This window comes from Chiloscyllium punctatum, chromosome 22, assembly GCF_047496795.1.
Source record: "Chiloscyllium punctatum isolate Juve2018m chromosome 22, sChiPun1.3, whole genome shotgun sequence".
Taxonomy (NCBI): domain Eukaryota; kingdom Metazoa; phylum Chordata; class Chondrichthyes; order Orectolobiformes; family Hemiscylliidae; genus Chiloscyllium; species Chiloscyllium punctatum.
This window is the reverse complement of record NC_092760.1, coordinates 42,460,598-42,486,409: the sequence shown is the minus strand read 5'-3', so window position 1 is coordinate 42,486,409 and position 25,812 is coordinate 42,460,598. Positions and strand designations below refer to the sequence as shown.

Here is a 25,812-nt window from a genome sequence, read left to right as displayed (position 1 = left end):
ATATTAAGGAGCCAGCTCGAATATCTGACACAAAAACACCATTCATTAACTGGTTTATAATTCAACCTAAAGCAAAAATGTACCCATGTTCATTTGCACATAGACACTTGCATATATAGCAAAGCTTCAGTTTATGTTGGTAAACAACATACATACAGATTAATACTACTTTTCCCCCACAGGAGTGAAAACTGAAACCCAAATGCAGCCTATATACAGGGGCAGCTAAGTGCACATCAATGCAACAACTGATTGTCATTTAATTCTAGCCATAAATAAATTAGTACTTCTGTGCTGCATGTACCTAATCTGAGATTATTATACAGCAGGTCTGTATTTTTATTCTTTTCAGTTGATTTTTGTTTGGCATTTACAGAGAACAAAAAATGACGTAATTATTCTTTAATATATCTTTTTGCAATTTCCTGGGAAATCATGTTTTAAATGCAGTCCTAACTACATTTGAGAAATGTCAACTGATTGTGGTGCTGGAAAAGCACAGCAGGTCAGGCAGGATCCCAGGAGCAGGAGAGTCGACGTTTCAGGCAAAAGCCTTTCATCAGGAATGAGGCTGTGAGCCAAGCAGGTGGTGAGAAAAATGGGAGGGTTGACGCTGGGGGGGGGGGGAGGTAGCTGAGAGTGTGATAGGTAGATGAAGGTGGGGTGAAGGTGATAGGTCAGAGGGGAGGATGGAGCAGATAGGTGGGAAGGAAGATGGACAGGTAGGACAGGTCATGAGGACGGTGCCAAGTTGGAATGTTGGATCTGGGATAAACGTGGGGTGAGGGGAAAATAAAGAAACTGGTGAAATCCACATTAATGCCATGGGGTTGGAGTATCCTGAGGTGGGAGATGAGGCGTTCTTCCTCCAGGCGTCAGGTAGTTAGGGAGTGGCGATGGTGGAGGCCCAGTACTTGCATGTCCTTGGCAGAGTGGGAGGGGAGTTGAACTGTTCAGTCACGGGGCGGTGGGGTTGTTTGGTTTGGGCGTCCCAGAGATGCTCTTTGAAGCGCTCTTGTTTATTGACAAAACTTGAATTTCTCTGTGTTTCAGAGAACATCTCCAGGACACCCGCACCAACTAACCCCACCACCCTGTAGCCAATCACTTCAACTCCCCCTCCCACTCTGCCAAGGGCATGCAGATCCTGGGCCTCCAGCACCTCCGCTCCCTAACCACCCAACGCCTGGAGGAAGAACGCTCCATCTTCCACCTCGGGACTCTCCAACCCGATGGCATCAATGTGGATTTCACAATTCCCTCATTTCCCCTCCCCCCACCTTACCCCAGATCCAACCTTCCAACTCAGCACTGCCCTCATGACCTGTCCATCTTTCTTCCCACCTATCTGCTCCATCCTCCCCTCTGACCTATCACTTTCATCCCCACCTTCATCTATCTATCGCACTCTCAGCTACCTTCCCCCCAGCTCCACCCCCTCCCATTTATCTCACCACCCCCTCAGCTCACAGTCTCATTCCTGATGAAGGGCTTTTGCCCATTGACTCTCCTGGTCCTCGGATGCTGCCTAACCTGCTGTGCTTTTCCAGTGCCAACTCTTGACTCTAATCTCTCGCATCTGCAGTCGTCACTTTCACCTGCTTATCACCGAAGACTATAGATAAAAGGAAGACCAACTTTTTTTTGTAATCCATCAAGATGTATAAACTTGCACAATAGAAGCAAGAGACACAGAGTACATACAGATTTTTCAAACATGTTGTTTGTCATATGATACATCACACATTTAGCTTCCACCCATATAAAGTAATTGCAGATAGGAAATATCAAGTAGCTAAGATCAAGACAGTGTCACATGGAAGTTGCACATGGTTCCCTGGGGAAAAATATGAACTCGAAAAATGGCAGAGGGTTTGTCCAGTAATTCTTTTATGAAATGGAGTTTGTCCCATATTGGACGATTGGTATATTTACACTAATGCACTTTTAAATGGAATAACAACTTCAAACTTTGCACAGACCTCGAGTCCTCAAGATGCTTTTCTATTCTGCAAGTTCAGGGTGATTCCTTACTTAATAATTCACTCGAACATTATATGCATACTAACTATTTAATTAATACTTATGTTCTACACAGATTCTTAAATTTTGTACCTTGCCAACACAGACTGCTTTGTAAAATATTTAGAAATAACTTCAGATTTGCTCAGATTTTCCACAAGTCAAGCAGCATCTATGAAAAAAACAAAAAGAGTTAATGTCTCAGTTTTTCATTAATTCCAATAAAAGCCCATCAATTTGAAATTGTTAACACGGCTTCTTTCTCCACAGATGCTGCATGGTCTTCTATTTTGAACATTTTCACTTTTAATTTCAGATTTCCAGCATCTGCAGTATTTTGCCTTTGTATGTAAAGCTAGCACTGCTAACTTACCTCTGATTAGGCTTCAAACAAAGCAATTAAACAGTTGACAATCTGTGTAGCGGCCATAACTTGACAAATCAAATATCAATGATATATAGTAAAGGACACAGAAAAAAGTGGCATGCTGTGAATGCAGTAAGTGAAAACCAACAAATGCCAATGAGATCAAAGGGAATCACATATGCAGCCAGTCCCTCTACACTTCCATCCGCCATGACCAGGGCCTCCAAGCCCTCCGTTCTTCCTCTCCCGACGTCCCCAACAGTACCCTTCCACCTACACTCATTTGTTTGGCCGAACTGGTCCTCACCCTTAACAATTTCTCCTTCGAATCCTCCCACTTCCTCCAGACCAAAGGGGTAGCCATGGGCACATGTATGGGCCCCAGCTATGCCTGTCTCTCTGTTGGCTATGTAGAACAGTCCATCTTCCGTAATTACACCGGCACCACTCCCCACCTCTTCCTCCGCTACATTGATGACTGCATTGGCCCCACCTCGTGCTCCCGCGAGGAGGTTGAGCAATTCATCAACTTCACCAATACATTCCACCCTGACCTCAAAGTTACCTGGACCATCTCTAACGCCTCTCTCCCCTTCCTGGACCTATCTCCATTAATGACGACCAACTTGACACCGACATTTTTTACAAACCCACCGACTCCCACAGCTACCTGGATTACACCTCTTCCCACCCTACCTCCTGCAAAAATGCCATACCTATTCCCAATTCCTCCGCCTCCGCTGTATCTGCTCCCAGGAGGACCAGTTCCACCATAGAACACACCAGATGGCCTCCTTCTTTAGAGACCGCAATTTCCCTTCCCACTTGGTTAAAAAGATGCCTTCCAACGCATCTCGTCCACATCCCACACCTCCGCCCTCAAACCCCACCCCTCCAACCATAAGGGCAGAACACCCCTAGTGCTCACCTTCCACCCTACCAACCTTCACATAAATCACATCATCCACCGACATTTCCAGCACCTCCAAATGGACCTGACTGCCAGGGATATATTTCCCTCCCCACCCCTTTCCGCCTTCCGCAAAGACCATTCCCTCCGTGACTACCTGGTCAGGTCCACGCCCACCTACAACCCACACTCCCATCTTGGCGCCTTCCCCTGCCACCGCAGGAATTGCAAAACCTGCACCCACACCTCCATCCAAGGCCCCAAAGGAACCTTCCACATCCAAAGTTTTACCTGCACATCCACCAAAATCATTTATTGTATCCATTGCTCCCGATGTGGTCTCCTGTACATTGGGGAGACTGGACGCCTCCTAGCAGAGCGCTTTAGGGAACATCTCTGGGACACCTGCACCAATCAACCACACCGTCCTGTGGCCCAACATTTCAACTCCCCCCTCCCACTCTGTCGAGGACATGGAGGTCCTGGGCCTCCTTCACTGCCGCTCCCTCACCACCCGACGCCTGGAGGAAGAACGCCTCATCTTCCACCTCCGAACACTTCAACCCCAAGGCATCAATGTGGACGTCACAAGTTTCCTCATTTCCCCTTCCCCCACTTCACCCCAGCTCCAAACTTCCAGCTCAACACTGTCCCCATGACTTGTCTTACCTGCCTATCTTCCTTTCCACCTATCCACTCCACCCTCCTCCCTGACCTACCACCTGCATCCCCTCCCCCACTCACCTATTGTACTCTATGCTAATTTCTCCCCACCGCCACCCTCCTCTCATTTACCTCTCCACCCTTCAGGCACTCTGCCTGTATTCCTGATGAAGGGCTTTTGCCCGAAACATCGATTTTACTGCTCCTCGGATGCTGCCAGAACTGCTGTGCTTTTCCAGCACCACTCTAATCTAAACCCCTGAACAATCTGAATTGTTATATGGTCAGGCACAGGAAGATGTGACTGCAAATGAAGGTAAGGAGATTAAGATGATAGTGGAAGATTCTCAGCTTTCTCAGCCAACTAACAGGTTTGAGGGTCATGCAGCTTTTGTGGATGAGAGAGGGGGCTGCAAGGTGGACAAGTGAGTTGATCATGGCATCATGATACAGAAAATTGTGCAAGTTTTGGGTATTAGTAGAACGGTAACTGGCATGTGATAATAATTTAGTTGGGTGTTAGACACAGGAGACAAGAGTAAAAATACAGATGGCCATGTTGCCAAGGGATGGACCATCTGCTCAGGGATGGAAAGAAACCTCAGGAGGAGGGAACAGATCTAGTTCCAATGCTCTGCGTGTCTATGAATTAATGTGTAGGATAAGGAAAGAGTTTCTGCATAGGGATTAGAGTCAGAGTCCTACAGCACGGAGACAGGCCCTTTGCTTCAAACTGGCTCATGCTGACCAAAATGTCCATCCTCGCTAATCCTATTTCCCGGCGCTTGACAGATACCCTTCAAATCCTTCCCTATCCATGTATTTTTCTAAATGCCTTTTAAATATTTTTAATGTACCCATTTCAACCGTTTCCGCTGGGAAGCTTATTCCATACTCATACCACTGTGTAAACAGTTGCCTAGGTGAAAGTGAGGACTGCTGTTGCTGGAGATCAAGATCAAAGAGTGTGGTGTTGGAAAAGCACAGTCGGTCAGGCAGCATCAGAGGAGCAGGAGAAGTCCGGATGAAGGGCTTATGTCTGAAACGTCGATTGTCCTGCTCCTCAGAGGCTGCCTGACCGGCTGTGCTTTTCCAGCACCACACCCTTCGTCTAAAACAGAAGTTGCCTCTCAGGGTCCTTTTTATTCTCTCCCCTTGAACCTTAAACTAATGCCATCTGGTCTTCAATTCCCCTGGGAAAAGGACTGAGTGATTTCACCCTATCCATGCTTCTTATTTTATACACATCTATAAGATCCCCCTTCAGTCTCCTATGCTCTAAAGAAAAAAGTCCTAGCTTATCCAACCTCTCCTTAGAACTCAGACCACTGAGTCCTGACAACATCCTTCTTCTGCACACTTTCTAGTTTAATAACATCCTTCCTATAGCAGTAGGCCAAATGCAGCCTCACCAACATCCTGTACAATCAGAGTCATAGAGATGTACAGCATGGAAACAGACTCTTCAGTCCAAACTATCCATGCCGACCAGATATCCCAATCCAATCTAATCCCAAATGCCAGCACCTGGCCCATATCCCTCCAAACTCTTCCTATTCATTTACCCATCCAAATGCCTCTTAAATGTTGCAATTGTACCAGCCTCCACCACTTCCTCTGGCAGCTCTTTCCATACACGTACTACCCTCTGCGTGAAAAAGTTGCCCCTTAGGTCTCTTTTATATCTTTCCCCTCTCACCCTAAACCTATGCCCTCTAGTTCTGCACTCCCTGACCGCAGGGAAAAGACTTTGCCCATTTAACCTAACCATGCCCCTCATAATTTTGTAAACCTCTATAAGGTCACCCCTCAGCTTCCGACGCTCCAGGGAAAACAGCCCCAGCCTGTTCAGCCTCTCCCACATCCTTGTAAATCTTTTCTGAACCCTTTCAAGTTTCACAACTTTCCGATAGGAAGGAGACCAGAATTGCATGCAATATTCCAACAGTGGCCTAACCAATGTCCTGTACAGCTGCAACATGACCTCCCAACTCCTGTACTCAATACTCTGACCTATAAAGGAAAGCACACCAAATGCCTTCGTCACTATCCTATCTACCTGCGACTCCACTTTCAAGGAGCTATGAACCTGCACTCCAAGGTCTCTTTGTTCAGCAACACTCCCTAGGACCTTACCATTAAGTGTATAAGACCTGCTAAGATTTGCTTTCCCGAAATGCAGCAACTCGCATTTATCTGAATTAAACTCCATCTGCCACTTCTCAGCCCATTGGCCCATTTGGTCCAGATCCTGTTGTAATCTGAGGTAACCCTGTTCGCTGTCTACTACACCTCCAATTTTGGTGTCACCTGCAAACGTACTAACTGTACCTCTTATGCTCGCATCCAAATCATTTATGTAAATTACAAAAAGTAGAGAACCTTGTCGCACTCCACTGGTCACAGGCCTCCAGTCTGAAAAACAACCCTCCACCATCACCCTCTGGCTTCTACCTTTGAGCCAGTTCTGTATCCAAATGGCTAGCTCTCCCTTTATTCCATGAGATCTAACCTTGCTAATCAGTCTCCCATGGGGAACCTTGTCAAACGCCTTACTTAAGTCCATATAGATCACATCTATGTACAACTGTAACATAACTTCCCAACTTCAATACTCAATGATCTGACTGATGAAGGCCAACGTGACAGAAACCTTCTTCACTGCCCTGTCTACCTGTGACTCCACTTTCAGAGAAATGTGTACCTGAACTCCAAGGTCCCTCTGTTCCACTCCACTCCTTAAGGCCCTACCATTCACCATGAAACTCCTACCATTATTTTCATAATGCAAGACCTCATCCCTATCTGGATTAAACTCCATTTGCTATTTCGCGTCCCACTTCTCCAGCTGATCAAGGTCCCGCTACAAATTGCTGATAATCTTCCTCAGTGTCCACAATACTGCCTATTTTAATGCCATCTGCAAACTTACTAATCATGTTTTCACATTCACATCCAAATTATTGATAATAAACAGCAATTGGCACAGCACTGACCCCGAGGCACTCCACTAGTCACCGGTATCTAGTCCGATAGCATCCTTCCACTATTGCCTTCTCCTTCCTACCATTAAGCCAATTGTGCAACTAATTTGCCAGGCCCCACTGGATTCCATGCAATCTCACCTTCCAGAACAGCCAACCATGTGGAATCTTATCAAAGGCCTTACTGAAATCCATACAGACTTTAGCTACTGCCTTGCCCTCGTGAACGTTCCTGGTCATTTCAAGGAACGCAAAGATTTGTCAGGCACAAATCTCCCACGAACGAGGCTATACCGACTATTCCTAATCAAACCCAGTGTTTCCAAATGCACGTATACCTTATCTCTCAGAATCTTCTCAAGTAATTTAACTACCACAAATGTTAGGCTGACTGGACTAAGAGTGTTAAACTTTTTAATACGCAGAACATCAAAGATAATCTCTGGATTATCACTTGATCACAAACAAACTGGTACAGTTAAATAAAATTAGAGTGATGAATGTACCTCTCAAAATTGGTGTAAGAGAAATGGGTCTCCAATGACAGCCTAGCACCAGAACAGGAAAAGAAAAAGGAGCTGTGTTTTTCAGGTAGTGTTCACCTGAAGCATGCTAAACAGATCTGTCTGTTATGGACTAGGCCAGACCACTCAAAACATTCTTGAGCAGGCTACTCAGACCATAATTTTGCAAGTTGTTTCAGTAAGTGTACAGTGAACGTTACCCAGAGTAAGCTAGCTGGGTTGACCACCAGGGTTTAAAACAGACAAAAAATGTATTCACAAAATTACACAATGAAACACAAAGAACAGAATAAAGAACCCCTGCAGAACTCAGTCTATCCAAACTAAACTTAATTATGCTGTGCCGAATATACACAACAGTCCCAATCGGCAAACACCCTTAAAGACCAGTAAAAATAAAAGGAACAGATGCTTACAGGTTGAAGTTAGAAACAGAGTGCGAGAGCACGAAACAGTGTGATTCCACACAGCTCACTGTTGAACTCCTAACTAGTACTGAACTGAACTGCTGCTAGGAAGCTGACCACTCCCCTTTCATTATACAGGTCACTTCAGAAACATGACCACTTTGGCCTGAAATCTCATGTTGTTTACATATAGACAAAAAGGCCTCTCAATACCCTTTAATCTCTGTATCAACCAGTCTCATCAGCACCGGGAGCATTCACGACACCTCTGAAAAAAAAAACTAAGGACATAGTATCCATGAGAAAAGGAACAGCTTTTAGAAATTAAGGAATCAGCTTTATGACAGCTACCTTAAAAAAAAGGACCATCAATACCAAAAGATGGCTTCATTTTTAATACCCTTCAAAAGCTTGGTTAGTAGTATAAACACACACGTACACCATACGAACTATAAACATGCAAACATGCACAACCACACGCAAGTTCAGGCCGCAACACACCCTCCACCAAACACCTCCGTATCTCATTCGAGCCTCAGTAACACATCGACAATCGCGTTTTTGAAACCTGCCACATGAACAATTGTCAAATTGAATGGCTGAACAACAAGCTCCATCTAAACAGTCTGACATTTTTGTCCATAAATGTTTCCACAAATGTCAATGGGTTAGGATCAGTGTATACAATTATCTCAGATGCACTGTTTGTAACATAAACATTGAAATGTTGCAATGCCAATACTAAGCTTAAAGTCTCTTTCTCCACTGTTGAATATTTCTGTTGATGAATGTACAATTTGCTGGAAAAATATCCAATGCGTCTTTCTATCTCCTCGTCATCTGCCTGCAGGAGCACTGTACTAACACCCACATCACTGGCATCAATAGCCACCTTGAAAGGCTTTGTGTAATCCAGTGTGGCGAATGCTGGGGCAGTGGTCAACACAGGTTTTAGGCTGTCAAATGCCTTTTGACAGTCCGCTATCCACTGAAACGTCTTGCTCTTTTTAAACAATTCAGTGATGGAGCAGCCACACTGCTAAAGTTCGGCACAAACTTTCAGGAAAATCCACTCAATCCCAGGAACCGCAGTACTGCTTTCTTCATCAACAGTGTGGGAAATTGTCCAATTACTTTCGTTTTCACATCCAATAACATGGCCCAGAAAGGTGACTTAGGCTTTGGCAAATTCACTTTTAGCTAGGTTTACCACCAAGTCTGCCTTCCAAAGTCGATCAAACAAGTCCAATAAATGCTGAAGATGTTCCTTCCATGAGTGACTAAAAATCACCAGGTCATCAATACATACCACACAATTGGGTAACCCTGCACTGACCTTATTAGTCAGTCTCTGAAATGTGGATGGCGCATTTTTCATACCAAATGCCATGACTTTGAACTGGTATAGACCTTTTGGCGTTACGAATGCCAAAATTGCCTTTGCTGTCTCTGATTGAGGTACTTGTCAGTAGCCTCTGAGCAAGCCCAACTTAGAAATTTAAGTTGCTCCTAGTGATTTTTTGACCCAGTCCTCCAACCATGGAATTGGATATGCATCAGTCCTTGTAACGGTGTTGACTTTGAGATAGTCCACACATAACTGTTGGATACCATCTGGCTTTGGTACCATGACTATGGCTGAGCTCCAGTCACGTAACTCACTTCAATTATGCCATCTTGGAGCATGCGCTCTATCTCCTTCTAAACCTGTGACTATAAGGATGTTGCTTAATTGGAACAGCATCTCCTATATCTATATCATGCACAATTAGATTAGTACTTCCCAGTTTATTTCTGCATATTTCCCCATATGATAGTAATAACTCTTTCAGGTCATTTAGATTTTCTTGTGGAAGGTAACTCAATAATTTATCCCAATTTTTGACAACTTCCTCATTGTCCAATTTGATTTGACAAATGTCCAATTCAGAATCCTCTGAACTTGGTTCTTCCTTCTGTGCTGTAATCATTAACACTTCTCCTCTTGCTTTCCTTCCCTATCAAAATACCTTTTGAGCATATTAGCATGACACATTCGGAGATTTTTTCCTGTCTGGAGTCCTTATCAATGTCCTCTCAATTTGATACGGCCCACTAAACCTGACTTTTAAAGGCTCACCTGTTATGCCAATGCCTTTTCCCCAATTGCAAAATTGCAAATTTGGGATTTATAATCCACTTCCTGTTTCATTTTATGCTGTGATACTTTTAAATGCTGTCTAGCTAACGCTCCAGCTCTATTTAGTCGTTGTCTAAAATTTGACACAGAGTCGAAATGGGTGGTCTCGGAATTCTGATGTATTAATTTCACCTTAATCAATTTTAACATTCCTCTTACTTCATGCCCAAAAATTAATTCAAATGGACTGAATTTGGTTGATTCATTTGCTGCATCTCTGATCGCAGAAAGTACAAATGGAACTCCCTTATCCCAATCATCTGGATAATCACATCCATAAGCCCTCAACATGGTCTTTATATTTGATGCCATCTCTCTAGCGCTCCCTGCGATTCTGGATGGTATGGAGTACATTTAAATTGCTTTATTCCCAAGTTATCCATAACCTCCTTGAATAGTTTGGTCATGAAGTTAGATCCTTGATTTGACCGTATCTAATAAAACAATTTAAGTAATTCTTCTCTAACCCTTTTAGCTGTGATGCTGCGTAATGGAATTGCCTCTGGAAATCTAGTAGATACATCCATTACTGTTAATGAATACTTATTCATACTTTTTGTTTGAGGTAGAGGACCTATACAATCAATCAATCCTGTTGTGAAAGGTTCCGCAAATGCTGGAATAGGTAGTAAAAGTGCAGGTTTTATTACTGCCTGTGGTTTTCCAATTAGCTGACGTATGACACATCTGGCAAAATTCAACTACATCCTTGTATAGTCCAGGCCAGTAAAAATGTCTTTGTATTTTAGCCTGTGTTTTCCTCGCCCCTAAATGTCCTCCAAGTGGTAGCTCATGCACCATTCGCAACACCTCCTTTCTACACCCTACTGGCAAAATGATTTGATGAATCTCTGCCCATTTCTCATCTGCTTGAATGTGTGATGGTCTCCATTTCCTCATTAAGACATCATTTGTTAAGTAATAACACACAGGAAGGCATTCACTCTCCTTCTCTGTATATGCCTTTTGATACAACTGTTTTAAGTTCTCATCTTTCTGTTGTAACTCAACAAGTATAGCAGAGCTAAAGATACTTGCATGTTAACTTATTTTCTCCTGCTCTGTGCCACTTATCTGATCAAAGTAGTATTGGTGCTTTTTGATCTCTCCTGCTTCAACGTATGCCTGTGATCTTGTGACCACATAATCAGGAAAAATTCCTGAAAAAAAAAACATTCTTCATTTCTTCAGTTACCTGCATGTCCAATGGCTTTTCAACTAGAGTTGGCAATACTCTTACCGGTGAATTAGCTATATCATTTACAATTTGTCCTTGTATTCCTGGAGCTGAGAGTTTGTCCAGTACTCCTATCACAAATTCTCCACTCTTCTTTGGACTCTCTAGCCTCACTTTACATAAGTGAGCACTTTTTGTCTCACCATGAATTCCGGTTACCAGTACCTTCTCTGGCAATAGTCCCTCAGGAGTACATATCTCCTCATCCTTCAGCATTACAGACTGAGAGGATCCTGTGTCCCTTAATATTGTAACCTCTTTACTTGCTACTCCTGGCCTATGCGAATAAACTTTATCCTTGCAATAATATTTTTTAAGCAGATTTGCCGCTTCCTCCGAAATCAATCTCTGATCATCTTGTACACTCTGAAGCAGTTTTCTAACTTTCCTTGTGCTTTTTATTACTAGCCCAACAAAACTCCCAGGCTTGTCTGGTTTTCCTACAGCTGGCTTTCCCCAAGCCCACCGACACTGATTTCATGTGGCCCACTTTATTACAAAGAAAACACTGGAGCTTTTTAGCTCCTTTGTCCCCCTCAAGGGTTTTTTTTTTATCCCTGTGGTAAATTATCCTTATGATCTTCACTGAGATCTACCTTTCCCTTTCCACGTGAGGATTTCTCTTTGCCCCAATTTCTATTCCTCATGGACTGAAATTGATTCTGGAAGCCAAACCGTGTTTTATGAAGTAGCTCATAATTATCTGCCACTTCAGCTGCTAACCTTACAGTTTTAACTCTCTGCTCTTCCATAAGTTTGCATTTCTTCAGACGATTAATTTTTGAATTCCTCCAAAATAATTACCTCTCTAAGGGCATCATAAGTTTGCTTGATTTTTAAAGCTCTTATCCATCTATCAAAATGACTGTTTGATCCTTTCAAATTCAATATAAGTTTGACCAGGGTCCCGCCTTAGATTCCTGAAACGTTGTCTATAGGCTTCTGGTACAAGCTCATATGCACTTAAAATGGCTTTTTTCACTTCCTCATACACCCGAGATACCTCCTCTGATAATAATGCAAATACCTCACTCGCCCTATCCACAAATTTCGTTTGGATCAACAAAACTCACATTGCCACTGCCACTGCATTTGTTTAGCCACCTTTTTGAGTGAGTGAAAAAGGCTTCCATATCCTTCTCATTAAATTTAGGCAATGCTTGAACATACGTAAACAGTTTCTCACTGGGCTTCTGACTACCAGGGACCAGCTCATCGTCACTCTCATCCTCACTAAGCCTACCCTCAGCCTTTATCTCCAGCCTTTTAAGCTGACTCTCCTTTTTACATGTCAGTTTTTGAAGTTCAAAAACTCTCCCCTTTTCCCTCTCTTCTGCTTTTAATCGTAACTCAAACTGTTTCATTTCTACTGCCCTTTCCTTACCTCTAAATCAAGCTGCTTCATTTGCAATTGAATTCTTCCCCTCTCTATAGATTCTGGCGGTTTCTCTGGCAAGTTTAAATGCTGAGCTACTACTGTAATTATCGGTCTTTTCCTCACAGAAGCAGGCAGCTCCAATTCCAGCTTCTCTGCTAATTACTGCAGCTTGGACTTATTCACCTTTTGCAAAACTTCCAAAGTCACCACATTCACATCCAGAAAACGTTTGGCGACTAAAAGAGCCATTATTATTCCAAGCTTTGTCTACCCAACCAAACCAACACCCGAAATAAAGACACTAGCACCTATCACTCGCTGTTTAAAATCCCACAAAGAGCCCCCAATCTGTTATGGGCTAGGCCAGACCGCTCAAAACATTCTTGAGCAGACTACGCAGATCATAACTTTGCAATTTGTTTTGGTAAGTGTACAGTGAAAGTTACCCGGAGTAAGATGGCTAGGTTGACCACCAGGGTTTAAAACAGACAAAAAAATTTATTCATAAAATTACACAATGAAACACAAAGAACAGAATAAATAACCCCTGCAGAACTTAGTCTATTTAAAAACTAAATTTAGTTATGCTGTTCCAAATATACACAACAGTCCCAATATGCAAACACCCTTAAAGACCAGTAAAAAAATGGAACAGATGCTTACAGGTTGAAGTTAGAAGTGGAGGGGGAGGGGGAGAGTTTCCACACAGCTCACTGTTGAACTCCCAAATAGTTCTGAACTGAACTGCTGCCAGAAAGCTGACCACTCCCCTTTCACTATACAGGTCACTACGAAAATATATCACTTTGGTCTGAAGTCTCATCTGTTTACATATAAACCAAAAGGCCTCTCAATACCTTTTAATCATTGTACCAAACCTGTCTAATCAGCATGGGAGCTTTTACAACCCCTCTGGAAAATAAAAAGACTTTAACCATAGCTGGAGTATGTATAGTTCTGATCACCTCCTAAGAAGAAGGATGGAACTGCAATGGAGAGGGTACAGAGGAGACCCACCAGGATATTTCCTGTACTGCAGCATGTCAGTCTTGAAGAGAAAATAAACAGGCTGAGGCTGTTTTCCATAGAACCAAGAAGGGGACTCGATTTACAAAATTGAGAGACATAGATAAGAAGAAACCTTTCTCCTTGGAAAAGGGGTCACCAACAGGGGCCATAAATTTAAGTTAAGAGGCAGGTGATTTAGAGGGGATTTAAAGATTTCCACAATTTTTGGAAATTATTTGCCTGAAAAGCAATGAGAACTCTCATATTTAAGAATAATTTAGATGGACACCTGAAATGCCATAGCATACAAGGTCATGGGTCAACTGCTGAAAATGGGATAAAGGCAGATTGGTGCTTGATGACAGGTGTGGGTATGATGGGCCAAAGGACCTTTCTCCTTTTTGTAAGACTCAATGTTGAAGGGTTTTATACTTAAGTATATGCAGTATTCAGAACAAAATAGATGAATTTAGCACAGATGGCTTGAGCTGATAGCCATTACAAAAGAGATATGTACAAGGCAACTATTATTGGGAGTTGAACACTGCAAGATATCTGACATTTTGTAAAGACATGAAACTCAGGAAAGGTAGTGGGGGTAGTTCTGTTAATTAAGGATGTTATTTCTACAGTAGTGAAAGATGACTTTAGCTTGATCAACTACAAAAACAGGCAAGTTAAGAGGGGGTTAAGTAGAAATGTGAAAGACAGCATCAATCCAAAAGAAAAAGCAAATGTAATTGTCAGGTCAGAAGATTGAATTCAATAAGAAATTGCAGAGATGGACCAGAAAATTAATAAAGAGGTAAAAATAATACAAGAAAAAGTTAACCAGAAATATATAAGCAGTTACTAAGAGTTTTTCCAAATATTTCAAAAAGTTTAAAAAGTGAGTGTTAGTCCTATAGAAAGTCAGACTAAAGAACTAACAATGAAAATGGGCAATGAATTGAACAGGTATTCTGGATCAATCTTCACTACACATAATGCAAGTATCATCGTAAACCGTAATAAAACCAGAAAAATGGAAGGGAAGGAAGAACTCAGGAAAATCAGAATCACCTGAGAAGTGGCATTGAATAAATTGTTGGAGCTATGGGCGGATGTATGCCTGGGTGCTAATGCACTTCATCTTAGGACCTTAAAAGAAGTAACAAGCATGATAATTGATGCATTAGTTTTAATCTTCCAAAACTCCCTAGTTTCATGGATGGTCCCATTGGATTTCAAGATAGCAAATTAATTTTTTTATTCAAAAGGCAGGGAAGACAGAAAGCAGAAAACTACAGATCAGTTTGCTTAATATTTGTCATAGGGAAAATGTTAGAAGCTGTTGCTAAAGAAGTTACAATAGGGTAGTTGGAGAAGTTAAAGATAAGTCAGGCAGTGTCAACATGGTTTGGTGAAAGCAAAACCTGATAGTAGGAATTGTTCAGAAATTACCTGTGGATGAGTTGACTTACTCCTAGGTGATGCATAGGCTGAAGTGAAATTTAGAACTTGACCTAACATCTCAAAATCTGAAAAGGTGAAGGAACTGAAACAGTTACAGAAAAAATTTCCAAGCTTTTTTTCACACTGCAATTAGCCAAGAGCAAAGACTAAACAGAGGTCAAAGTAATAATACATGCAGAAATCAGAGTCGCTGAAATTTTCAAGAATCAAGCTGCTGGAATAGTTTGAAAACTGAAATGACAAATTGTATAAATCCCGCATAATGAATTAATGAGTGAATGAATGTACTTTATTTCTGCTTTATGCCTTGTCAGCCTTTTGATGAAACATTTAAAATTGGTATTTCATCTCTTTAAGGGAACAGGTATGCAACAACTTTTTTTTATAAATACTCCTTTTAGACTATGTTTTCCACCCATGATATTTCTGCAGAGCTGGCTGTATCAACTGTTTTATTTGTGAATGAATGTGTGTGTTTGGATTTAAAGGGATCCTGTTTCTTTGCATAACTACAGTCAATAACTGATTTTTCTATTTGTTAAAACACAAGTTTGTCTTTAAAAATAAGATTTTTCCTTTGTTTATTAACAAAACTTGATGTGAACTTCTTTTTGTCACAGCCCACGGGGATAGTGGACTGGAAATCAAGTGAGTCATCGCCAAAGTTAAAAATTTTATCAAAGTTTGCAAAATTTCCCAATGTATCTGTCTTTATCGATTTAGGTTGACAGAAAGCATGGACAATTTTGTACGTAACAAGAATTACTATTTATTACAATTAATAGATCTTAGATACAGGTAAACAATGAACTACTGGCATATAACTCTACTAGTTAAAACTCTAACCTCTAACCCCCTACAGATAGAAAAGAAAGCATTGTTGCCATGTTTGCTATCCATAGGGTGTGCATGTTTTGTTTGCCAGGAATTGCTGTCCATTAAGCTCTCTTCTCCAGGTACCAATTGCTTGCAGGATGCACAGAGTGAGTACTTCACAATGTGCAAAGTCGCAGCTACTGATTAAAAGCCACAGCAACTTGTGAGGGAGGACAAACTAGCTTTTTTCAGACTTGTTTTCCTTGGGAGACATCACCTCACCTTTCAGAGCTCTGAAGGCTTCTGCTTAAATCCACAAATTGTTCAGCTACCGAGAAGCCAATCATATAGCCCTCTCATCAACTACTAATCACCATTCCACAGACCAATTAGGTATCTGTTGCCAACCAAGTCTCACTTACACACATTCTCTGGCAGGAGCTCATTTGTAACTAACCTTCCTCCACAAGCAGCAATATAAAAGTAATGACAATGAACGTCACTAACCTGTTCTTAAGTGCAGCAATGCTTTCCATAATCCGTGGATTTTATAACAGTCCTTTTCTCATTTCAGTTCACAATCAAAAATGCAGAAAAATAAAAAGATATGGTCTTTACATTTTGTCTGAGAAGGTAGGCAAATTAACCATCCTGGTGATTCAATTGACCATTTATACATTTGTGACAACTAATGGAGTAGTGAGCTTTGATTACCAGTGATCTACTCATCAAGTGTGACAGATTGACAAAAGTAATCTGGAAAATGACAATATAAACTGTACTCAGGATTTCTTACAGCCATCCAGGCAGTCAATTATTCTAGAACTTATATTGCAAATGAGACAAAAGCGATCAGGAGATACCGATCTCGACATGGAATTTCACATCAGTTTGAAGTGAATGCATGTGGGTCAAAGACTGATGTCTTAAAATTAAGTAAAAGTAACTAAGGCAGAGCTAGCTGAAGTGAACTCGAAAGCTAGGTTAAAAGATAGGACAGTAGACTTGCAGTGACAAACTTTTAACGAGACATTTAATCATTTTCAGGAAAGATTATCCTAGCGACAACACAAGACTTTGAGAAATCTGCATGAGCTAAGGCTAAATAAAAAAGTTAATTATTGTATCAAATTGAGCAGATAGGTGGGAAGGAAGATGGACAGGTAGGTTAGGTCAAGAGAGCAGTGCTGAGTTGGAGAGTTGGAACTGGGATAAGGTGGGGAGACCACACGACATCAACATTGACTTCAACGGTTTCCAAATCTCCCCACCCCCCACCTCATCCCAGATCCAACCACCAACTTGACACTGCCCTCTTGACCTGACCTACCTGTCTATTTTCCTTCCCACCTATCTACTCCATCCTCCCGACTGACATATCACAATCACCTCCTAGCTGCATCCACCTCCCGCTATCCCACTGACCTTCCCCCATGCCCCACCCTATTTATCTCTCAGCTCCCTTCCCCATGAAAGGCTTATGCCCAAAACATCGACTCTCTTACTCCTCGGATGCTGTCTGACCTGCTGCATATTTTCTAGTGCCACATTTTTCAATAAGACAGATGGTAGCCATTTTCAGCAGCAGCTACAGCAATGGCATCACATTTTATGCAATCTCTAATGTGTTTGAACGCTAAGGACAAATTACTTTAATCTCCATACTGCTGTGGAATGCTAAAGAACGTTGCCAGTTAGTTACTTCATTTCTATCCCTCTTTAAAAGTGGTTATTCAAGCCTATGGCAAATGACTGAGCCACCAGATTGCCAATTCTTCCAAAGAATAAGCTACCTCAAAAGCAATATGACCATCACCAAAAGTTTGTTTCTTGAATACAAGTTCTGCCTAAGCATAAGAAAATGCATCTGGCATGTTTCCAAATACTTCAAACTGGTGAAGCAGAAGCACCACTCATTCATGAACATCTCACACCAATTACCTCTTGCTTAAACTTCTATAACGTTTCTATATCTTGAATTTATGTTTGAAATTTGGCTGAGCTGTATTTCAGCATATAAAAATCTTAACCGCCAAGATAAAACATATTTGTCCATTATTGCATAAGGTTTTCTTTGATTCACATCTAGTTCACATCTAGGACTGCTAGTTCTTTGCAGTTCCCTTCCCCATTCCTACCCACACCTTTTTGGGTTCCTACTCAGCTTCTTCGCAAGTTTCCCCTGTACTTCTATATCATAGCTCTCTTTCCCCTTTCTTAATTTTTCATCTTCTTCAGACACTGCACTCATGCTTTCTGTGAACATAAAAATGTGATAGGGGAGGCTCGCAATCCTTTACTGCAACAAGGTCAGAAGGGAGGTTGGGGATTTAAATCAAGTTATCAAAATTTTTGATGAGGCAGGAAATTACATAAGCTTACTTTTCATCGAGCAAAAATGCAAGAAAAAGAGGGATCTACAACTGCCAGTTAAAAGAACCCAGTAAAATCAAGCCACTTTTTCAACTTGCCCCACCAAAAATTTACAAAATAAGGAACAAACCCCTTTATATATATCAACACCATAATCCCCCAACTTGGTTCAATGTATTTCTTCTCCTTATCACTTTTTCAAGTGTTTCTTCTTTTCTATTTTCTCTTCTTTTGCTTACCATTAATGCAGAGTGTTGCAGGAAAGGAATAAAGCAGTCCACAATGTTGGTGAAATCTATAACAAAAAACTGGGCTCCTGAATCAGACCAGAAAACTAGTGATGGAAGCAAGCCAGCCATCATCTACAGCAGCAAGGAGGATAATGCCAAGCTGTCATTTATAGCAGCAGGAAAGGAACGATTCAACATAGGTCATCAGTTACAGCCAGTGGAGTGGAAGGCCAGCTAAACAGCGACAGCAGGAGGAAAAAGGAAGGATCGGAATTCGACAAGCGTACAGACAATACCAGAAATGACCTTAAAAACAATTTAGATCATTGTGCCTATACCACAGTGTCAATCTTCATCTTTCCCCCCATAATCCTGCATTTTCTTTTTAAATATGCAGTCTAATTTCAACTGAACCTGCTTGCACCACACACCGAGAAAGTACATTCCAGAGCTTCACCACTGCCAGCATGAAAAAGGTTTTCCCAATTCCACTTCTTTTAGCAACTACATTAACCAGTATGCGATTTTTTCAGAAGATGTGTTGCTCAGGTTGTGGTTCAGGTTAAGGTTTGCTTGCTGAGGTGGAAGGTTTGTTCTCAGATGTGTCATCACCATGCTAGGTAACATCATCAGTGAGCCTCCGGTGAAGCGCTGTTGTACTGTCCTACTTTCTATGTGTGTGTCTTGGTCTGTTGTGTTGGGTGATATCACTTCCGGTTTTTTTTCTGAGGGGTTGGTAAATGGAGTCCAAATCGATGTTTGTTGAAGAAGACCTGATTTAAATGCTGGGCCTCTAGGAATTCCCATGCATATCTTTGTCTCTGTCCCCAGGATGGATGTATTGTCCCAGTTGAACTGCTGTCCCTCATTGTTTGTGTATAAGGATACAAATGATAGTTGGCCGTGTCTTTTGATGGCTAGTTGGTGCTAGTGTATCCTGGTGGCTAGTTTCCTGCCAGTCTGCCTGATGTAATGTGAGTTGAGATCCTTGCAGGGTATTTTGTATATGACATTCATTCTGCTGGTTGCTGGTACAGGGTCCTTTAGATTCATCAAGAGTTGTTTCAGTGTTGCAAGTTTGTGGGCTACCATGATGCCAAGGGGACAGTTTACTTAACCTTCAACGACAAGACCTACAAACAAACCAATGGGACACCCATGGAATCACCGTCAGAAATCTTGGCAGAAACAATTATGCAAAACAGCCCTCCTCACGATCCAGCATCAGCTTTGGATCCATTATATGGATGACACCTTTATCGTTACGAAACGCAACAAATTAGAAGAAACCCACAAACACCCATCTTTACAGGTATAAAAGTCACCAAAGAAAAGAAAACAACAATCGATCCCCCTTCCTAGATGTCACAGGAGGACAAAAAGCCAATGGAGAGCTACAGACCAGCATCTACAGGAAAGCTTCACACACAGACCAGATACTCAATTACAGGAGCAATCATCTGAACACCCGCATCAGGTTGCATCAGGACATTATTTAAATGAGCCACAACACACTGCAGCATCCAGAAACTATGAAATGCTGAAGAAAAACACCTATACAATGCATTCAAGAACAATGGGTACCCGATAAGCAGTCCACCAAATTTTACACTACAAATCTAAACAAGATGACATAACACAACTAGACTCTCTGAGATGATGACCAGACTACTCCAATCCTGTGGCATCAGGTTAGCCCACAAACAATGCTTGATGAATCTAAAGAAACTAAAGTACCAGCAACAGTAGGACAAACATCATATACAAAATACTCTGCAAGGACTGCAACAAACATTACATCGGACAGAATGGCAGGAAACTAGCCACCAAAAGACAAGACCAACTGTCACTAGTATCCTTACACACAGACAACCCACCCATCCTGGGACAGGCTAAACAAAGACACATGGGAATTCCTAGAGGCTTGGCATTCAAACCAGAACACTATTAACAAACATCAATTTGGACCCCATTTTCCAACCTCTCAGAGAAAGAACCGGAAGTGATGCCACCTACCACAACAAATCAAGACACACAAATAGAATGCGGGACAGTACACCAGCCCTTCAATGGAGGCTCACTGATGATGTTAGCAAGCATGGTGATGAAACATCTAAGAACAAACCTTCCAGCTCAGCAATCAAGCTTACAACCTTAATTAAATCTGTGCCCTCTCATTCTCAATTTTTTCGCAAGCGGGAACAGTTTCTTTCCATCTATTCTGTCCAGAGCCCTTGCGATTTTGAAAATGTTAACAAATCTCCTTTCCAATTTCTTTACTCAAGGGAGACTGCTCTAACTTTGAATCACAGAAACCCTGCAATGTGGAAGCAGGCCATTCTGCCTATCAAGTCCACACCGACACTCTGAACAGCATCCCACCCAGACACAACTGCTACCCTAATCGCCATAACCCTGCATTTCCTATAGCTAACCCACCTAACCTGAATATCTTCAGATTGTGGGAGGAAGCCCACACAAACACAGAGAGAACGTGCAAACTCCACACAGCCAGAGGGTGGAATCGAACCCGGAACTTCTCCAACTTATTGTCACCACTGAAGCTTCTCATCTCTGGAGCCATCCCCACAAATCTTTTCTGCACTCCCACTAGTGTCTTCATATCCTCCCTCAAGTGAGACACCCAGAAGTAGATATTACACTCCAGCTGACTCTGAACTAGTGCCCCAAAAAGTTCAGTTTAAGCTCCTTGCTCTTGTATTCCTAACACCCCTTGTAAAGCCTAGGAGGCCTTTATTCCTGATGAAGGGCTTTTGCCCGAAACGTGGATTTCGAAGCTCCTTGCATGCTGCCTGAACTGCTGTGCTCTCCCAGCACCACTAATCCAGCATCTGCAGTCATTGTTTTTACCTCGTTGATTTTAAGTATAGACTGTCTATCCAATACTTCCTATCAATTTTGAACCCTTCTGACATGCAAATTACTCCTTTTTTCATCATTTCCTGGGCAGATTATCTTTGTGACTAAACTGACTAATGTAAAGCATTCATTTGATACCTCAGCCACACCCTCTGCCAACATATGTCATCCCTCTTTGTAGACTGAAGCAGTCCTATCCCTCCTTTTTCATGCAAAAAAATACAAATTATAATTAGAAGTAGGACATTTGGTCCTTCAAGCCTTCTCTGCCATACACTAAGATGGCTGATCTATCTGTGTTGCAAATCTTTTTGATTCCCTTGCCTAACAACAATTTATCTACTTTCATATCAAAATATTCAATTCCTGTCTGGCCAATCTTTCCAACCTGCTTGTTCCAGCTATTGATCTAGTAAGATTCCTCTGAACCACCTCCAATTCAATGGCATCGTTCCTTAAATAAAGAGACCAAAACTGTGCACAGTTTGAGCAATGTGTTCTCACCAATGTTGTGTATAACTGAAGTATGAAATCCTTATTTTAATATTCAATTCCTCATGCAATGAAGGCTAACATTTCTCCTGACACACACCAAGTAATTAGCTTCACCTACCCTCCCAAACCCAACAACCTCCCCAACCTGACCTAACACTCTGGAAGGGCTGATCTTTTTTTAAAATAAAAAGTGGAACCAGAGAAAGTTTAAGAACATTGATTGCTTAATTTGAACAAGAAAAAGAAGGCATGCTTGAAGGCTCCAGATAATTTTAACCATGCCAAGTTAAATAGATCGCAGTCTAAGAATTAGTATAATTTTTTTTAACAGAATATAGAAGTATTACAACTGCTGAAAATCTGAAGAATCACAATTTAGTTCATACCTAAAAATGGAATCTGCTACACTGTCAAATGATAATGTAACACATTCTGCTATTGTACTGCCTTCTACAAAAAGTCATTTTTACAGTCTTTCTAATATAGCATCAATAAATATTCAACATGGACTCTGCCTGAACTTACTCACATTTCTAACAAGAATTTTAAATTCACAAGTGAACTCAGACCCTATTAACTGCTATGGAAAACTTACACGTGTCACAGGATTGTATGCTAAAAATCCCTCATTTTTCCCCAGTTCAGTCTCAGCAGGAAATATTTGCTTCTGGCACAAATTACTTTTCATTTATACAACAAAGGGGTCCATGTCAAGTATATCCATCAGAGGTTAAAAGTCAGTTACAAAAGTCTAGTATTAAAGTAAAAAGAGGCACTTTAATATGATCAATGCAACAATACTGAGAATAATACGCCAAAAAAAAAGGTGGTGTACATTTCTGTTCTAATGAAAAGCCAGAGTTCAAATCAGGTAGCAATTTGCATGGTGACTGAATGGGAAAACAATAGAGGATTGATATTGCATTATGCTATGGTTTCTGGCTTCAAAACAATTGCAAAAACTATGAGCATACACATAAACAAAACTTTACATCTTTTGATAAAGAGACAGTCATGAGTTATTTTGAATAGCCTGCACTATGTAAATTTGGGCAGTCTTGTGGTGAGTGGGTGGCATGCCTGCTTCAAAGCCAGAAGCTTAGGATTTGAGTCCCACTCCAGCACTTGATGGTAAAGGAAGGTTTACTCAAAATGTGGCCAAATAGATTAATAATCCACAAAGCATTTCAACAACTGCCATTGGCAGATCGAGTGCAAGAGGGATTCCTGTCAGCCATGGAGGCAAGTGGGGCAAGAGCAAGCAGGTGGAACTAGTTTAGTTGGGACTATGTTCAGCATGGACTGGTTGGACCGACGGGTCAGTTTCCGTGCTGTATGACTCTATGTGATGAACAGAATGTTAGAATTACTACAATCCCTATCCATAGTTCCAGGCGACAATTGCATTTAAAAAGTGCACATTGCCACAACTCAAGACTCCCGAAGCAAAAGGGGATACATTACCATGTAAGTCAATTGCACCATTCATAATTTTATATTCGGCGGATTGAAATCACCACAAAGCCTTTTTATCCCTCTATAATCACCTACCTTATCATAAAGAAAACACTCTTCTTACTCTGATGAATGGTAGCTTTGTACCTCCAACACTTAGAGCATCTTGACATCGTATGTCTCAACAGCTTACAAATAGATCCCCCTTCTTTGCTGACCACTATATCTCTATACATTATATCCATTATAACTCTTTGAAGTCAGCTTCTTACATTCTAGAATAGCAACACAAAAGATATTTGCTGGGAATTGCCCATATCAGTGCTAACTCTTCAACTGAGCATGTTCTAAATCACATAGAATTTACCTAATATCATCCTCTATTTTTGATCACTGAAAAAATTCAAATTAAACTTACTGTCTCTGCCTGAATAGCCAATTGTGGTAAAACATTGTGTTTCTAAATCTGAAAATATTTAACTTCCCAGTCATCTTTCCCTTAATAATTGCGAATCTACTTTTTATTAATTCCCCAATCAATAGAAACAACCATTTAGTACCACCCAAAATTCCTTCTGTTTATCGTAAACAACAAACAGATGGACTCAACTCTTTTCCTGGAAATGTCCTTTAACAAACACTCAACCACAGTGAAGCAACATTTCCATCTTAAATTTAAAATTTCTTTCACAAGCAACAAGATCATGAGTTTTCCTTTATTTTACGGACCTTATGGCTTTGTGTTTCCTTTCTATGGGAAGGGGCGGGCAATAGCCTAGTGGTATTACCAGTGGAATGTTAATCCAACGACCCAGGCAATGTTCTGGGGATCCCAGGTTCAAATGTTGCCATAGCAGATGGTGGAATCTGAATTCAATGAAAATTAAGAGTCGAACAATGACCATATAATCCAATGTTGATTATTGGATTATAGTTCTTTAATGTCCTTTAGGGAAGGAAACTGCCATCCATACCGGGTCTGGCCTACTTGTGACTCCAGACCCACTGCAATGTGGTTGACCCTGAACTGTCCACTAGGCAATTAGGAATGGGTGATAAATGCTGGCTAGGCCAGCAACACTCTCATCCATGACTGAATAAATTTTAAAAAGATATCCCATTAGCACTTCCTTTGCCCTTGTACCACCAACTCTTATTCTTTAATTTTTTCCTGTTTCCACACTTTTGCAACCTTCTCTTTGTTCTTTCACCCGACTCCTGTGTCCATAGAATTGTTTGATGGTAATAGCACAGAAGCCATTCACTGTATTGTGTTCATGACAATACTCTGCAGCAGCAACACACCTGGTTCCATTCCCTCACCTTCCCTCATAGACCTGCATATTTTTCTTCAAACAATTTAACAATTCATTCATGCAGAATTAATTAATCTGTCACACCACAATTCTCAGGCAGAACATTTCAGCTCCCAACCACCCACCATCTAATAAATTTTGTATTATTGTCATTGATTTTTCACCAAACAATTTAATACCAGATTAGATCAGAAATGAGTAGATCCTTCACATGAAGCGATATCCCTATTTCCTTACTCAGGTCTACAGATAGATCATGTGTACAGGGAGCTCTCCTAGGTACTAGTTATCTTTCCTGACTCAATCAGAAGCATAACAAAAATTAAAATGATGTCACATTTGAAGCTCTTGCGAAGTTTTTTCTTTTCTCTTTCATTATGATAGGTGTCTTGATATCACTTCATTATCACATGCTCTAGTAGGTACAGAAACATTTTAACGTTGTTTGCTCCATATTCCTAACCATGGAGTTACACTATCTTATGATAATAATATTTTATACCATCAGGCCATAATGCTAAATTAGAGAAGTATGAAGACACAACATTTAATGACTTCAAGCAAAAAATACTTGAAACAACAAGTTTAATTGCTGTTTGCAGATTAAAATATGGCATTAACAGGGAAACGCCTGCTTGAAAAGAAAGTATGAAACCACCCCCCTTCTTTCACAATATGCTTTACAAAATTTTAAAAATATTTTTTGAGAAGATGATTTTTATTTTTTTACAAAAATATAAAATTTCAACAAAATAATAGAACAATCTTGCAATATAACAACTATAACCATAAACAAACTACTTCTCTATTCCACAAACAATCTAGGAGAAAGGAAACTCTACACAAACTACAATTCAATAAATAACTAAATTAAAACAAAAACAAACTAAATTAAACTGAGTTAAACCAAGGCAAATTAAATTAAATTACGTTAAGTTACAGCACTCAGCGCACTCCCACCAAAGCTCCCCATCACTGGGAGCATCAGCTAGCATATCCATATTTGTTCAGAATTCTTCCTCCCAGGGGCCCCTGGGCCACCAGACACAGCGTTCCTACACAAAGGCCCTAACCAATATAGCCGATAGGTCTGCGCCACATCCTATTAAAAAA

At 41.1% G+C, this 25,812-nt stretch overlaps 1 protein-coding gene across 12 annotated transcripts in view; it reads right to left on the bottom strand.

Annotated features, from left to right (window-relative positions):
• Positions 1-25,812, bottom strand: part of dagla (diacylglycerol lipase, alpha) — a 357,270-nt gene that overhangs the window by 317,703 nt on the left and 13,755 nt on the right. For 7 of the 12 annotated variants that reach the window (XM_072592163.1, XM_072592162.1, XM_072592161.1 and 4 more), the window contains exon 2: positions 2,116-2,194. The exons of 3 other annotated variants lie outside the window; for them this stretch is intronic. The gene's annotated coding sequence lies outside the window, so the exon portion shown is untranslated. Of the gene's footprint in view, positions 1-2,115; positions 2,195-13,334; positions 13,379-25,812 lie in introns of those variants that run through there. 2 more of the 12 variants (XM_072592170.1, XM_072592165.1) reach the window with 2 other exon arrangements.